Raw genomic sequence first — 13,527 nt, forward strand, 5'->3', positions numbered from 1 at the left:
ATTAGTGAAGGCAGCGCATCAAAGGTGCGCACCTCGCTGCCCACCACGGTGCGCAACGCCGGTGGGCACCCGGGAGTGCTTCGAAGTGTGCTCCAAGGTGCTGCGTGCACGTTGTCGGAGCCCGGTTTGCCCCGGGTGCGCACCTCGCGTGCACCTTCGTCGGGGTGGGCACCTTGGCTGGGTTTGCCCCGGCTGCGCTCCGAAGCGGGGTTATTGGAGCGCCGCCTCTTTTTTTGTCGGAGCGTTTGGTGGGGTTTCTCGCATTGGCTCTTCCGAGGCCCGGTTGCCACCCTGGCGCGCACGAAGTCGGAAGTAGGGTTAATTGCCCGGGTGCGCACCTTTGCCAGGGTGGGCACCTTACCTGGGCTGCGCACCAGGGCGGGCTCAAGATGGCACGCGCGTTCCGTTTTTTTCACTATCTTTCAAAACGGAAATTTTAAAATCTCCTTTTTTTTTTGCCTTTTCTGGAAATTAGTGAAGGCAGCGCATCAAAGGTGCGCACCTCGCTGCCCACCTTGGTGTGCTCTGAGGTGCGCACCCGGGAGCGCTACGAAGTGTGCTCCAAGGTGCGGCGTGCACGTTGTCGGAGCCCGGTTTGCCCCGGGTGCGCACCTCGCCTGCACCTTGGCCGGGGTGGGCACCTTGGCTGGGTTTGCCCAGGGTGCGCTCCGAAGCGGGGTTACTGGAGCGCCCCCTCTTTTTTTGTCAGAGCGTTTGGTGGGGTTTCTCGCATTGGCTCTTCCCAGGCCCGGTTGTTGGGTGCGCTCCCACCCTGGCGCGCGCGAAGTTGGAAGTTGGGTTAATTGCCCGGGCGCGCACCTTCGCCAGGGTGGGCACCTTGGTGCGCACACCTTGGCTGGGCTGCGCACCAGGGCGGGCTCAAGATGGCACCAGCATTCCCTTTTTCTCACTATCTTTCAAAACGGAAATTTTAAAATCTCGTTTTTTTTTTGCCTTTTATGGAAATTAGTGAAGGCATCGCATCAAAGGTGCGCACCTCGCTGCCCACCTTGGTGTGCTCCGAGGTGCCCACCACGGTGCGCAACGCCGGTGCGAACCCGGGAGCGCCCCGATGTGTGCTCCAAGGTGCGGCGTGCACGAAGTCGGACCCCGGTTTGCCCCGGGTGCGCACCTCGCGTGCACCTTGGTGCGCACACCTTGGCTGGGTTGCGCGGCCTGGTGGGCACCATGGTGCGCACCAAGGAGCGCTCCGAAGTGTGCTCCAAGGTGCGGCGTGCACGAAGTCGGAGCCCGGTTTGCCCCGGGTACGCACCTTCGCCGGGGTGGGCACCTCGGCTGGGTTGCGCGCCCTGGTGCGCACCAAGGAGCGCTCCGAAGTGTGCTCCAAGGTGCGGCGTGCACGAAGTCGGAGCCCGGTTTGCCCCGGGTGCGCACCTCGCGTGCACCTTCGGCGGGGTTGCGCGCCCTGGTGGGCACCATGGTGCGCACCAAGGAGCGCTCCGAAGTGTGCTCCAAGGTGCGGCGTGCACGAAGTCGGAGCCCGGTTTGCCCCGGGTGCGCACCTCGCGTGCACCTTCGGCGGGGTTGCGCGCCCTGGTGGGCACCATGGTGCGCACCAAGGAGCGCTCCGAAGTGTGCTCCAAGGTGCGGCGTGCACGAAGTCGGAGCCCGGTTTGCCCCGGGTGCGCACCTCGCGTGCACCTTCGCCGCGGTGGGCACCATGGCGTGCACGAAGTCGGAGCCCGGTTTGCCCCGGGTGCGCACCTCGCGTGCACCTTCGCCGGGGTGGGCACCTCGGCTGGGTTGCGCGCCCTGGTGCGCACCAAGGAGCGCTCCGAAGTGTGCTCCAAGGTGCGGCGTGCACGAAGTCGGAGCCCGGTTTGCCCCGGGTGCGCACCTCGCGTGCACCTTCGCCAGGGTGGGCACCTCGGTGCGCACACCTTCTCAATGTTTTCTTGCCTTTTCTGGAAATTGGTGAAGGCAGCGCATCAAAGGTGCGCACCTCGGTGTGCTCCGAGGTGCGAACCCGAGAGCGCTCCGAGGTGCCCACGAAGTCGAAAGTCGGGTTAATTGCATTGTTTTCCCCGGGTGCGCTCCGAGGTGCGCAACATCGGCGCGCACCAAGGAGGGCTCCGAAGTGTGCTCCAAGGTGCGCACGATGGCGTGCACCTCTGGTGCGCACGATTCGGAGCTCGGTTTGACCGGGGTGCGCACACCTTGGCTGGGTTGCGCACCTTTTGTGCGCTCCAAGGTGCGCACGAAGTCGGAGCTCGGTTTGCCCCGGGTGCGCACCTTCGCCAGGGTGCGCACCTTGATGCGCACGCCTTGGCTGGGCTGCGCACCTTGGTGGGCGCCATGGTGCGCACCTTGGTGGGCGCCATGGTGCACTCCGAGGTGCCCAAGATTGGTGCGCACCAAGGAGCGCTCCGAAGTGCGCTCCAAGGTGCGCGCGAAGTCGAAAGTTGGGTTAATTGTCCGGTTTGCCTCGGGTGCGCACCTTGCGTGCACCTTCGCCAGGGTGGGCGCCTTGGAGCGCACACCTTGGCTGGGCTGCGCACACCTTGGCACCCGCGTTTCCTTCATTTTAAATTTTTTTTTTTTACAATCTCTCAAGTGGGAAATTCTATAATCTCAACTTTTTTTGCCTTTTCAGGAAACTTTTGAATGGAGCACATCATTGGTGCGCTCCGAAGTGTGCTCCAAAGCTCTCTCCAGCTGCGTGCACCTGCCCCGGCCGCGCACCCGGCCCCGCCCAGCTTCGCTCACCTGTCCCGGGCGTCTGGTGCGGAACCTTAGAGTAAGAAACATCACCGTGCACCTTGGCCAACGTGCACGACTCGACCGAGCGCGCACTGGCCGAGGTGCACACCGATTTCACCTGGGTGCGCGCGCAGCACCTCGGGCGCACCGGGGTGCGCGCACAACGCCCGGGTTGCACCGTGGCCTGTGTGCTCGGGGCGCCTCGGGTGCGCGCTCGGTGTCGCCCCCCGCGCGCGCGGTAGTGCGGGCAGCGCACCCCGGCCCGGCCCGGCCCCGACGAGAACGCAAACGGGCAAAAGGTTTATTCAAATAGCATTGCGATGCCCGGCGAAAAACTAAAAAAGGGTGCAACACCGGGACTTCCCGGGAGGTCACCCATCCCAGTACTACTCCGGCCCAAGCGCGCTTAACTGCGGAGTTCTGATGGGATCCGGTGCACTAACGCTGGTATGATCGCACCCGTTATGAGCTTGTCGCAGTGTGTACTTAGCAAACCGCGACCCACGTGCGAATCCACCCCGGCCACCCACCCCCGTCGAGGTGCACACCCTCCCTCGCGAAGTGCGCCCCGTTCGCCAAGTGTGAGCCCTGCCCGGGTGCGCGCACCTTGCTAGGGCGTCGGGTGTGCACCCGGCCCGGCCTACGTGCGTGCACCTGTAGGGGGCGTCGTGTGCGTGCAGTGTCCCGTCTGCAACGCGGTGCCCACACACCACCTCGGGCGCAACGACCTGCGCTCACATGTGGGCCGAGTGCACCTTGGTGCATGTTCGGGGCGCCTCGGGTGCACGCTCGATCTTGCCCCGGTGCACCAAGGCGCTCGGTTTGCCCCGGGTGCGCACTTGGTGCAAGGTGGGCACCCAAAATAGGGATCAAGCACCAAAACACAAGTTTCGGGATGCAAAATGGGACCCAAGGACCACAAATGCGTTCCAAGACCCATGATGGGTCCACGAGAACAAAAATGTGTTCCGAGACTTAATAAACAAATATTGGGTTTTAGGAGAAGAAACATGCTCTGATGCCCAAAACGAGAATCGACCCCGAAAAGGCCACAGGCCAAAAGTGGGATGCGAGACAAAAAAAAATGGGACCCGAGGACCAAAATTGGGTTCCCAGGTCGAAGACAGGGCAACCGGACAAGAAACGACCTCTAAGGCTCGAAATGAGTCCCGACGACTAAAACTTGACAAGAAGCACCCATCAGGCACCCAACTCGACACCCATGGGATGCCGACCCACCCGGGCTTCCACCTAGCACACCTTGGCACCCACCCACCCTCGCACCCAACCTCGCACCCAACTTAGCACCTTTGAACCCACATTGGCACTCACCCTGACCCTGGCACCTTGGAACCCACATTGGCACTCACCTTGACCCTGGCACCCACCTTTGCACTCACCTTGGGACCCACCCTGGCTCCCACCTCGGCACCCACCCAGACACCCACCTTGGTTCCTTGGCACCCACCTTGGATCCTTGGCACCCACCCCGACACCCACCTTGGCACGCAACTTGGCTACTTGCCACCCACCTTGGCTCCTTGACGCCCACCCCGACAACCACCCCGTGACCTACCCTGGCTAGGGTTGGTGCACACCCACCCTGGTGCCCACCTTGGCACCCACCCTATGACCCACCTTGGCACGCACCTTAGTACCCACCCCGTTACCCACCCTAGGACCCACCCCGTGACCCACCTTGGCCAGGGTGGGTGCCTTGGTGCGCACAACTTGCCTGGGCTGCACACCAGGGCGGGCTCAAGATGGCACCCGCGTTCCGTTTTTTTCACTATCTTTCAAAACGGAAATTTTAAAATCTCATTTTTTTCTTTTTTTTGCCTTTTCTGGAAATTAGTGAAGGCAGCGCATCAAAGGTGCGCAATGCTGGTGCGAACCCGGGAGCGCTCCGATGTGTGCTCCAAGGTGCGGCGTGCACGAAGTCCGAGCCCGGTTTGCCCCGGGTGCGCACCTCGCGTGCACCTTCGCCGGGGTGAGCACCTTGGCTGGGTTGCGCGCCCTGGTGCGTACCAAGGAGCGCTCTGAAGTGTGCTCCAAGGTGCGGCGTGCACGAAGTCGGAGCCCGGTTTGCCCCGGGTGTGCACCTCGGGTGCGCACCTCGCGTGCACCTTCGCTGCGGTGGGCACCTTGGCTGGGTTGCGCGCCTTGGTGGGCACCATGCAGTGCACGAAGTCGGAGCCCGGTTTGCCCCGGGCGCGCACCTCCGCCAGGGTGGGCACCTTGGTGCGCACAACTTGCCTGGGCTGCGCATCAGGAAGGGCTCAAGATGGCACCCGCGTTCCGTTTTTTTCACTATCTTTCAGAACGGAAATTTTAAAATATCGTTTTTTTTTGCCTTTTCTGGAAATTAGTGAAGGCAGCGCATCAAAGGTGCGCAACGCTGGTGCGAACCTGGGAGCGCTCCGATGTGTGCTCCAAGGTGCGGCGTGCACGAAGTCGGAGCCCGGTTTGCCTCGGGTGCGCCCTGGTGGGCACCATGGTGCGCACCAAGGAGCGCTCCGAAGTGTGCTCCAAGGTGCGGCCTGCACGAAGTCGGAGCCCGGTTTGCCCCGGGTGTGCACCTCGGGTGGGCACCTTGGTGCGCATGCCTTGCCTGGGCTGCGCACCAGGGCGGGCTCAAGATGGCACCCGCGTTCCTTTTTTTTCACTATCTTTCAAAACGGAAATTTTAAAATCTCATTTTTTTTTGCCTTTTTCTGGAAATTAGTGAAGGCAGCGCATCAAAGGTGCGCACCTCGCTGCCCACCACGGTGCGCAACGCCGGTGGGCACCCGGGAGTGCTTCGAAGTGTGCTCCAAGGTGCTGCGTGCACGTTGTCGGAGCCCGGTTTGCCCCGGGTGCGCACCTCGCGTGCACCTTCGTCGGGGTGGGCACCTTGGCTTGGTTTGCCCCGGCTGCGCTCCGAAGCGGGGTTATTGGAGCGCCGCCTCTTTTTTTGTCGGAGCGTTTGGTGGGGTTTCTCGCATTGGCTCTTCCGAGGCCCGGTTGCCACCCTGGCGCGCACGAAGTCGGAAGTAGGGTTAATTGCCCGGGTGCGCACCTTTGCCAGGGTGGCACCTTACCTGGGCTGCGCACCAGGGCGGGCTCAAGATGGCACGCGCGTTCCGTTTTTTTCACTATCTTTCAAAACGGAAATTTTAAAATCTCCTTTTTTTTTTGCCTTTTCTGGAAATTAGTGAAGGCAGCGCATCAAAGGTGCGCACCTCGCTGCCCACCTTGGTGTGCTCTGAGGTGCGCACCCGGGAGCGCTACGAAGTGTGCTCCAAGGTGCGGCGTGCACGTTGTCGGAGCCCGGTTTGCCCCGGGTGCGCACCTCGCCTGCACCTTGGCCGGGGTGGGCACCTTGGCTGGGTTTGCCCAGGGTGCGCTCCGAAGCGGGGTTACTGGAGCGCCCCCTCTTTTTTTGTCAGAGAGTTTGGTGGGGTTTCTCGCATTGGCTCTTCCCAGGCCCGGTTGTTGGGTGCGCTCCCACCCTGGCGCGCGCGAAGTTGGAAGTTGGGTTAATTGCCCGGGCGCGCACCTTCGCCAGGGTGGGCACCTTGGTGCGCAAACCTTGGCTGGGCTGCGCACCAGGGCGGGCTCAAGATGGCACCAGCATTCCCTTTTTCTCACTATCTTTCAAAACGGAAATTTTAAAATCTCGTTTTTTTTTTGCCTTTTATGGAAATTAGTGAAGGCATCGCATCAAAGGTGCGCACCTCGCTGCCCACCTTGGTGTGCTCCGAGGTGCCCACCACGGTGCGCAACGCCGGTGCGAACCCGGGAGCGCCCCGATGTGTGCTCCAAGGTGCGGCGTGCACGAAGTCGGACCCCGGTTTGCCCCGGGTGCGCACCTCGCGTGCACCTTGGTGCGCACACCTTGGCTGGGTTGCGCGGCCTGGTGGGCACCATGGTGCGCACCAAGGAGCGCTCCGAAGTGTGCTCCAAGGTGCGGCGTGCACGAAGTCGGAGCCCGGTTTGCCCCGGGTGCGCACCTTCGCCGCGGTGGGCACCATGGCGTGCACGAAGTCGGAGCCCGGTTTGCCCCGGGTGCACACCTCGCGTGCACCTTCGCCGGGGTGGGCACCTCGGCTGGGTTGCGCGCCCTGGTGCGCACCAAGGAGCGCTCTGAAGTGTGCTCCAAGGTGCGGCGTGCACGAAGTCGGAGCCCGGTTTGCCCCGGGTGTGCACCTCGGGTGCGCACCTCGCGTGCACCTTCGCTGCGGTGGGCACCTTGGCTGGGTTGCGCGCCTTGGTGGGCACCATGCAGTGCACGAAGTCGGAGCCCGGATTGCCCCGGGCGCGCACCTCCGCCAGGGTGGGCACCTTGGTGCGCACAACTTGCCTGGGCTGCGCACCAGGAAGGGCTCAAGATGGCACCCGCGTTCCGTTTTTTTCACTATCTTTCAGAACGGAAATTTTAAAATCTCGTTTTTTTTTGCCTTTTCTTGAAATTAGTGAAGGCAGCGCATCAAAGGTGCGCAACGCTGGTGCGAACCTGGGAGCGCTCCGATGTGTGCTCCAAGGTGCGGCGTGCACGAAGTCGGACCCCGGTTTGCCCCGGGTGCGCACCTCGCGTGCACCTTGGTGCGCACACCTTGGCTGGGTTGCGCGCCCTGGTGGGCACCATGGTGCGCACCAAGGAGCGCTCCGAAGTGTGCTCCAAGGTGCGGCGTGCACGAAGTCGGAGCCCGGTTTGCCCCGGGTGCGCACCTCGCGTGCACCTTCGCCGCGGTGGGCACCATGGCGTGCACGAAGTCGGAGCCCGGTTTGCCCCGGGTGCGCACCTCGCGTGCACCTTCGCCGGGGTGGGCACCTTGGTGTGCAGACCTTGGCTGGGTTGCGCGCCCTGGTGGGCACCATGGTGCGCACCAAGGAGCGCTCCGAAGTGTGCTCCAAGGTGCGGCCTGCACGAAGTCGGAGCCCGGTTTGCCCCGGGTGTGCACCTCGGGTGGGCACCTTGGTGCGCATGCCTTGCCTGGGCTGCGCACCAGGGCGGGCTCAAGATGGCACCCGCGTTCCTTTTTTTTCACTATCTTTCAAAACGGAAATTTTAAAATCTCATTTTTTTTTGCCTTTTTCTGGAAATTAGTGAAGGCAGCGCATCAAAGGTGCGCACCTCGCTGCCCACCACGGTGCGCAACGCCGGTGGGCACCCGGGAGTGCTTCGAAGTGTGCTCCAAGGTGCTGCGTGCACGTTGTCGGAGCCCGGTTTGCCCCGGGTGCGCACCTCGCGTGCACCTTCGTCGGGGTGGGCACCTTGGCTGGGTTTGCCCCGGCTGCGCTCCGAAGCGGGGTTATTGGAGCGCCGCCTCTTTTTTTGTCGGAGCGTTTGGTGGGGTTTCTCGCATTGGCTCTTCCGAGGCCCGGTTGCCACCCTGGCGCGCACGAAGTCGGAAGTAGGGTTAATTGCCCGGGTGCGCACCTTTGCCAGGGTGGGCACCTTACCTGGGCTGCGCACCAGGGCGGGCTCAAGATGGCACGCGCGTTCCGTTTTTTTCACTATCTTTCAAAACGGAAATTTTAAAATCTCCTTTTTTTTTTGCCTTTTCTGGAAATTAGTGAAGGCAGCGCATCAAAGGTGCGCACCTCGCTGCCCACCTTGGTGTGCTCTGAGGTGCGCACCCGGGAGCGCTACGAAGTGTGCTCCAAGGTGCGGCGTGCACGTTGTCGGAGCCCGGTTTGCCCCGGGTGCGCACCTCGCCTGCACCTTGGCCGGGGTGGGCACCTTGGCTGGGTTTGCCCAGGGTGCGCTCCGAAGCGGGGTTACTGGAGCGCCCCCTCTTTTTTTGTCAGAGCGTTTGGTGGGGTTTCTCGCATTGGCTCTTCCCAGGCCCGGTTGTTGGGTGCGCTCCCACCCTGGCGCGCGCGAAGTTGGAAGTTGGATTAATTGCCCGGGCGCGCACCTTCGCCAGGGTGGGCACCTTGGTGCGCACACCTTGGCTGGGCTGCGCACCAGGGCGGGCTCAAGATGGCACCAGCATTCCCTTTTTCTCACTATCTTTCAAAACGGAAATTTTAAAATCTCGTTTTTTTTTTGCCTTTTATGGAAATTAGTGAAGGCATCGCATCAAAGGTGCGCACCTCGCTGCCCACCTTGGTGTGCTCCGAGGTGCCCACCACGGTGCGCAACGCCGGTGCGAACCCGGGAGCGCCCCGATGTGTGCTCCAAGGTGCGGCGTGCACGAAGTCGGACCCCGGTTTGCCCCGGGTGCGCACCTCGCGTGCACCTTGGTGCGCACACCTTGGCTGGGTTGCGCGGCCTGGTGGGCACCATGGTGCGCACCAAGGAGCGCTCCGAAGTGTGCTCCAAGGTGCGGCGTGCACGAAGTCGGAGCCCGGTTTGCCCCGGGTACGCACCTCGCGTGCACCTTCGCCGGGGTGGGCACCTCGGCTGGGTTGCGCGCCCTGGTGCGCACCAAGGAGCGCTCCGAAGTGTGCTCCAAGGTGCGGCGTGCACGAAGTCGGAGCCCGGTTTGCCCCGGGTGCGCACCTTCGCCGCGGTGCGCACCATGGCGTGCACGAAGTCGGAGCCCGGTTTGCCCCGGGTGCGCACCTCGCGTGCACCTTCGGCGGGGTTGCGCGCCCTGGTGGGCACCATGGTGCGCACCAAGGAGCGCTCCGAAGTGTGCTCCAAGGTGCGGCGTGCACGAAGTCGGAGCCCGGTTTGCCCCGGGTGCGCACCTCGCGTGCACCTTCGGCGGGGTTGCGCGCCCTGGTGGGCACCATGGTGCGCACCAAGGAGCGCTCCGAAGTGTGCTCCAAGGTGCGGCGTGCACGAAGTCGGAGCCCGGTTTGCCCCGGGTGCGCACCTCGCGTGCACCTTCGCCGCGGTGGGCACCATGGCGTGCACGAAGTCGGAGCCCGGTTTGCCCCGGGTGCGCACCTCGCGTGCACCTTCGCCGGGGTGGGCACCTCGGCTGGGTTGCGCGCCCTGGTGCGCACCAAGGAGCGCTCCGAAGTGTGCTCCAAGGTGCGGCGTGCACGAAGTCGGAGCCCGGTTTGCCCCGGGTGCGCACCTCGCGTGCACCTTCGCCAGGGTGGGCACCTCGGTGCGCACACCTTCTCAATGTTTTCTTGCCTTTTCTGGAAATTGGTGAAGGCAGCGCATCAAAGGTGCGCACCTCGGTGTGCTCCGAGGTGCGAACCCGAGAGCGCTCCGAGGTGCCCACGAAGTCGAAAGTCGGGTTAATTGCATTGTTTTCCCCGGGTGCGCTCCGAGGTGCGCAACATCGGCGCGCACCAAGGAGGGCTCCGAAGTGTGCTCCAAGGTGCGCACGATGGCGTGCACCTCTGGTGCGCACGATTCGGAGCTCGGTTTGACCGGGGTGCGCACACCTTGGCTGGGTTGCGCACCTTTTGTGCGCTCCAAGGTGCGCACGAAGTCGGAGCTCGGTTTGCCCCGGGTGCGCACCTTCGCCAGGGTGCGCACCTTGATGCGCACGCCTTGGCTGGGCTGCGCACCTTGGTGGGCGCCATGGTGCGCACCTTTCGTGCGCTCCAAGGTGCGCACGAAGTCGGAGCTCGGTTTGCCCCGGGTGCGCACCTTGGTGGGCGCCATGGTGCACTCCGAGGTGCCCAAGATTGGTGCGCACCAAGGAGCGCTCCGAAGTGCGCTCCAAGGTGCGCGCGAAGTCGAAAGTTGGGTTAATTGTCCGGTTTGCCTCGGGTGCGCACCTTGCGTGCACCTTCGCCAGGGTGGGCGCCTTGGTGCGCACACCTTGGCTGGGCTGCGCACACCTTGGCACCCGCGTTTCCTTCATTTTAAATTTTTTTTTTTTACAATCTCTCAAGTGGGAAATTCTATAATCTCAACTTTTTTTGCCTTTTCAGGAAACTTTTGAATGGAGCGCATCATTGGTGCGCTCCGAAGTGTGCTCCAAAGCTCTCTCCAGCTGCGTGCACCTGCCCCGGCCGCGCACCCGGCCCCGCCCAGCTTCGCTCACCTGTCCCGGGCGTCTGGTGCGGAACCTTAGAGTAAGAAACATCACCGTGCACCTTGGCCAACGTGCGCGACTCGACCGAGCGCGCACTGGCCGAGGTGCACACCGATTTCACCTGGGTGCGCGCGCAGCACCTCGGGCGCACCGGGGTGCGCGCACAACGCCCGGGTTGCACCGTGGCCTGTGTGCTCGGGGTGCCTCGGGTGCGCGCTCGGTGTCGCCCCCGCGCGCGCGGTAGTGCGGGCAGCGCACCCCGGCCCGGCCCGGCCCCGACGAGAACGCAAACGGGCAAAAGGTTTATTCAAATAGCATTGCGACGCCCGGCGAAAAACTAAAAAAGGGTGCAACACCGGGACTTCCCGGGAGGTCACCCATCCCAGTACTACTCCGGCCCAAGCGCGCTTAACTGCGGAGTTCTGATGGGATCCGGTGCACTAATGCTGGTATGATCGCACCCGTTATGAGCTTGTCGCAGTGTGTACTTAGCAAACCGCGACCCACGTGCGAATCCACCCCGGCCACCCACCCCCGTCGAGGTGCACACCCTCCCTCGCGAAGTGCGCCCCGTTCGCCAAGTGTGAGCCCTGCCCGGGTGCGCGCACCTTGCTAGGGCGTCGGGTGTGCACCCGGCCCGGCCTACGTGCGTGCACCTGGAGGGGGCGTCGTGTGCGTGCAGTGTCCCGTCTGCAACGCGGTGCCCACACACCACCTCGGGCGCAACGACCTGCGCTCACATGTGGGCCGAGTGCACCTTGGTGCATGTTCGGGGCGCCTCGGGTGCACGCTCGATCTTGCCCCGGTGCACCAAGGCGCTCGGTTTGCCCCGGGTGCGCACTTGGTGCAAGGTGGGCACCCAAAATAGGGATCAAGCACCAAAACACAAGTTTCGGGATGCAAAATGGGACCCAAGGACCACAAATGCGTTCCAAGACCCATGATGGGTCCACGAGAACAAAAATGTGTTCCGAGACTTAATAAACAAATATTGGGTTTTAGGAGAAGAAACATGCTCTGATGCCCAAAACGAGAATCGACCCCGAAAAGGCCACAGGCCAAAAGTGGGATGCGAGACAAAAAAAAATGGGACCCGAGGACCAAAATTGGGTTCCCAGGTCGAAGACAGGGCAACCGGACAAGAAACGACCTCTAAGGCTCGAAATGAGTCCCGACGACTAAAACTTGACAAGAAGCACCCATCAGGCACCCAACTCGACACCCATGGGATGCCGACCCACCCGGGCTTCCACCTAGCACACCTTGGCACCCACCCACCCTCGCACCCAACCTCGCACCCAACTTAGCACCTTTGAACCCACATTGGCACTCACCCTGACCCTGGCACCTTGGAACCCACATTGGCACTCACCTTGACCCTGGCACCCACCTTTGCACTCACCTTGGGACCCACCCTGGCTCCCACCTCGGCACCCACCCAGACACCCACCTTGGTTCCTTGGCACCCACCTTGGATCCTTGGCACCCACCCCGACACCCACCTTGGCACGCAACTTGGCTACTTGCCACCCACCTTGGCTCCTTGACGCCCACCCCGACAACCACCCCGTGACCTACCCTGGCTAGGGTTGGTGCACACCCACCCTGGTGCCCACCTTGGCACCCACCCTATGACCCACCTTGGCACGCACCTTAGTACCCACCCCGTTACCCACCCTAGGACCCACCCCGTGACCCACCTTGGCCAGGGTGGGTGCACCCACCCTGGTGCCCACCTTGGCACCCACCCATCCTAGCACCCAGCCTGTGACCGGGCTTGGAACCCAACCTTGCACCCGCACCCGTCTTGGCCAGTGTGGGTGCGCACCCATCCTGGCACCCACGTTGTGACACACCCTTTAACCCACGCACCCTAGCACCCACGTTGGCACCCACCTTGGAACCCAACCTAGCAACTTGGCACCCACCCCGTGACCCACCTTGGCATCCACCATAGCAGTCGCCGACTTGGCACCCACCTCGGCACCCACCTTGACACTTGTGGACCCACCTTGCCACTCACCCTAGCATCGACCCATCCTAGCACCCACCCTGGCACCTTTGCACCCTAGCACTCACCCATCCTAGCACCTAACCTGTGACCCACCTTGACACTCACCCTCGCACCCACCTTGGAACCCAACCTAGCACCCACCCACCCTGACACCAACCCTAGCACCTACCCACCCTTGCACCCACCCTGTGACCCATCTTGGCACCCACCCATCCTACCACTCAACCTATCACCCACCTTCTCACCCACCTTGGCATCCACCTTAGCACCCACCCACACTGGCACCTTGGCACCCACCTCGGGCAAGGTGGGTGCACACCCACCCTGGCACCCAATTTAGAACCCACCGAGCATGTTACCCACCTTGGCACCCACATTGCAGCCCACCCTAGTACCCACCCTATGACCCACATTGGCATCCACACCCTAGCACCCAGGCACCTCGACACCCGCCTTGACACCCACCCTAGCACTGAACCTGTGACCCACCTTGGAACTCACCCTAGAACCCACCCACCCTGTGAACCACCTTGGCATCCACCTTAGCACCCACCCACCTTGGCACCCACTCTAGCACTCACCCATCCTAACACCCAACTTGTTACCCACCTTGGCACCCGCCCTCGCGTCCACCTTGAAACCCACCCTAGCACCCACCCACGCAGGAGCCCACCTTGGCACCCAACCTAACACCCACGCATCCTGGCACCCAACTTGTGACCCACCTTGGAACCCACCCTAGTACCCACCTTTGAACCCACTATATCACCAACCCACCTTGGCACCCACCCTATGACCCTCTTTGGAATCCACCCTAGCACGCACCCACCCTGGCACCCACCATGGAGCGCACCCTAG

General features: G+C 62.8%; 2 non-coding genes across 2 annotated transcripts; both read right to left on the reverse strand.

Annotated features, from left to right (window-relative positions):
* Positions 1–3,063: 3,063 nt before the first annotated feature.
* Positions 3,064–3,182, reverse strand: LOC131869558 (5S ribosomal RNA). Its single transcript, XR_009367940.1, has one exon. It is a non-coding gene; the product is annotated as a 5S ribosomal RNA (ribosomal RNA).
* Positions 3,183–10,999: 7,817 nt separating this feature from the next.
* LOC131869538 (5S ribosomal RNA) lies at positions 11,000–11,118 on the reverse strand. The gene has a single exon (XR_009367920.1). It is a non-coding gene; the product is annotated as a 5S ribosomal RNA (ribosomal RNA).
* Between the last annotated feature and the right edge of the window lie 2,409 nt (positions 11,119–13,527).

Source organism: Cryptomeria japonica, unplaced genomic scaffold, assembly GCF_030272615.1.
Source record: "Cryptomeria japonica unplaced genomic scaffold, Sugi_1.0 HiC_scaffold_251, whole genome shotgun sequence".
NCBI lineage: Eukaryota > Viridiplantae > Streptophyta > Pinopsida > Cupressales > Cupressaceae > Cryptomeria > Cryptomeria japonica.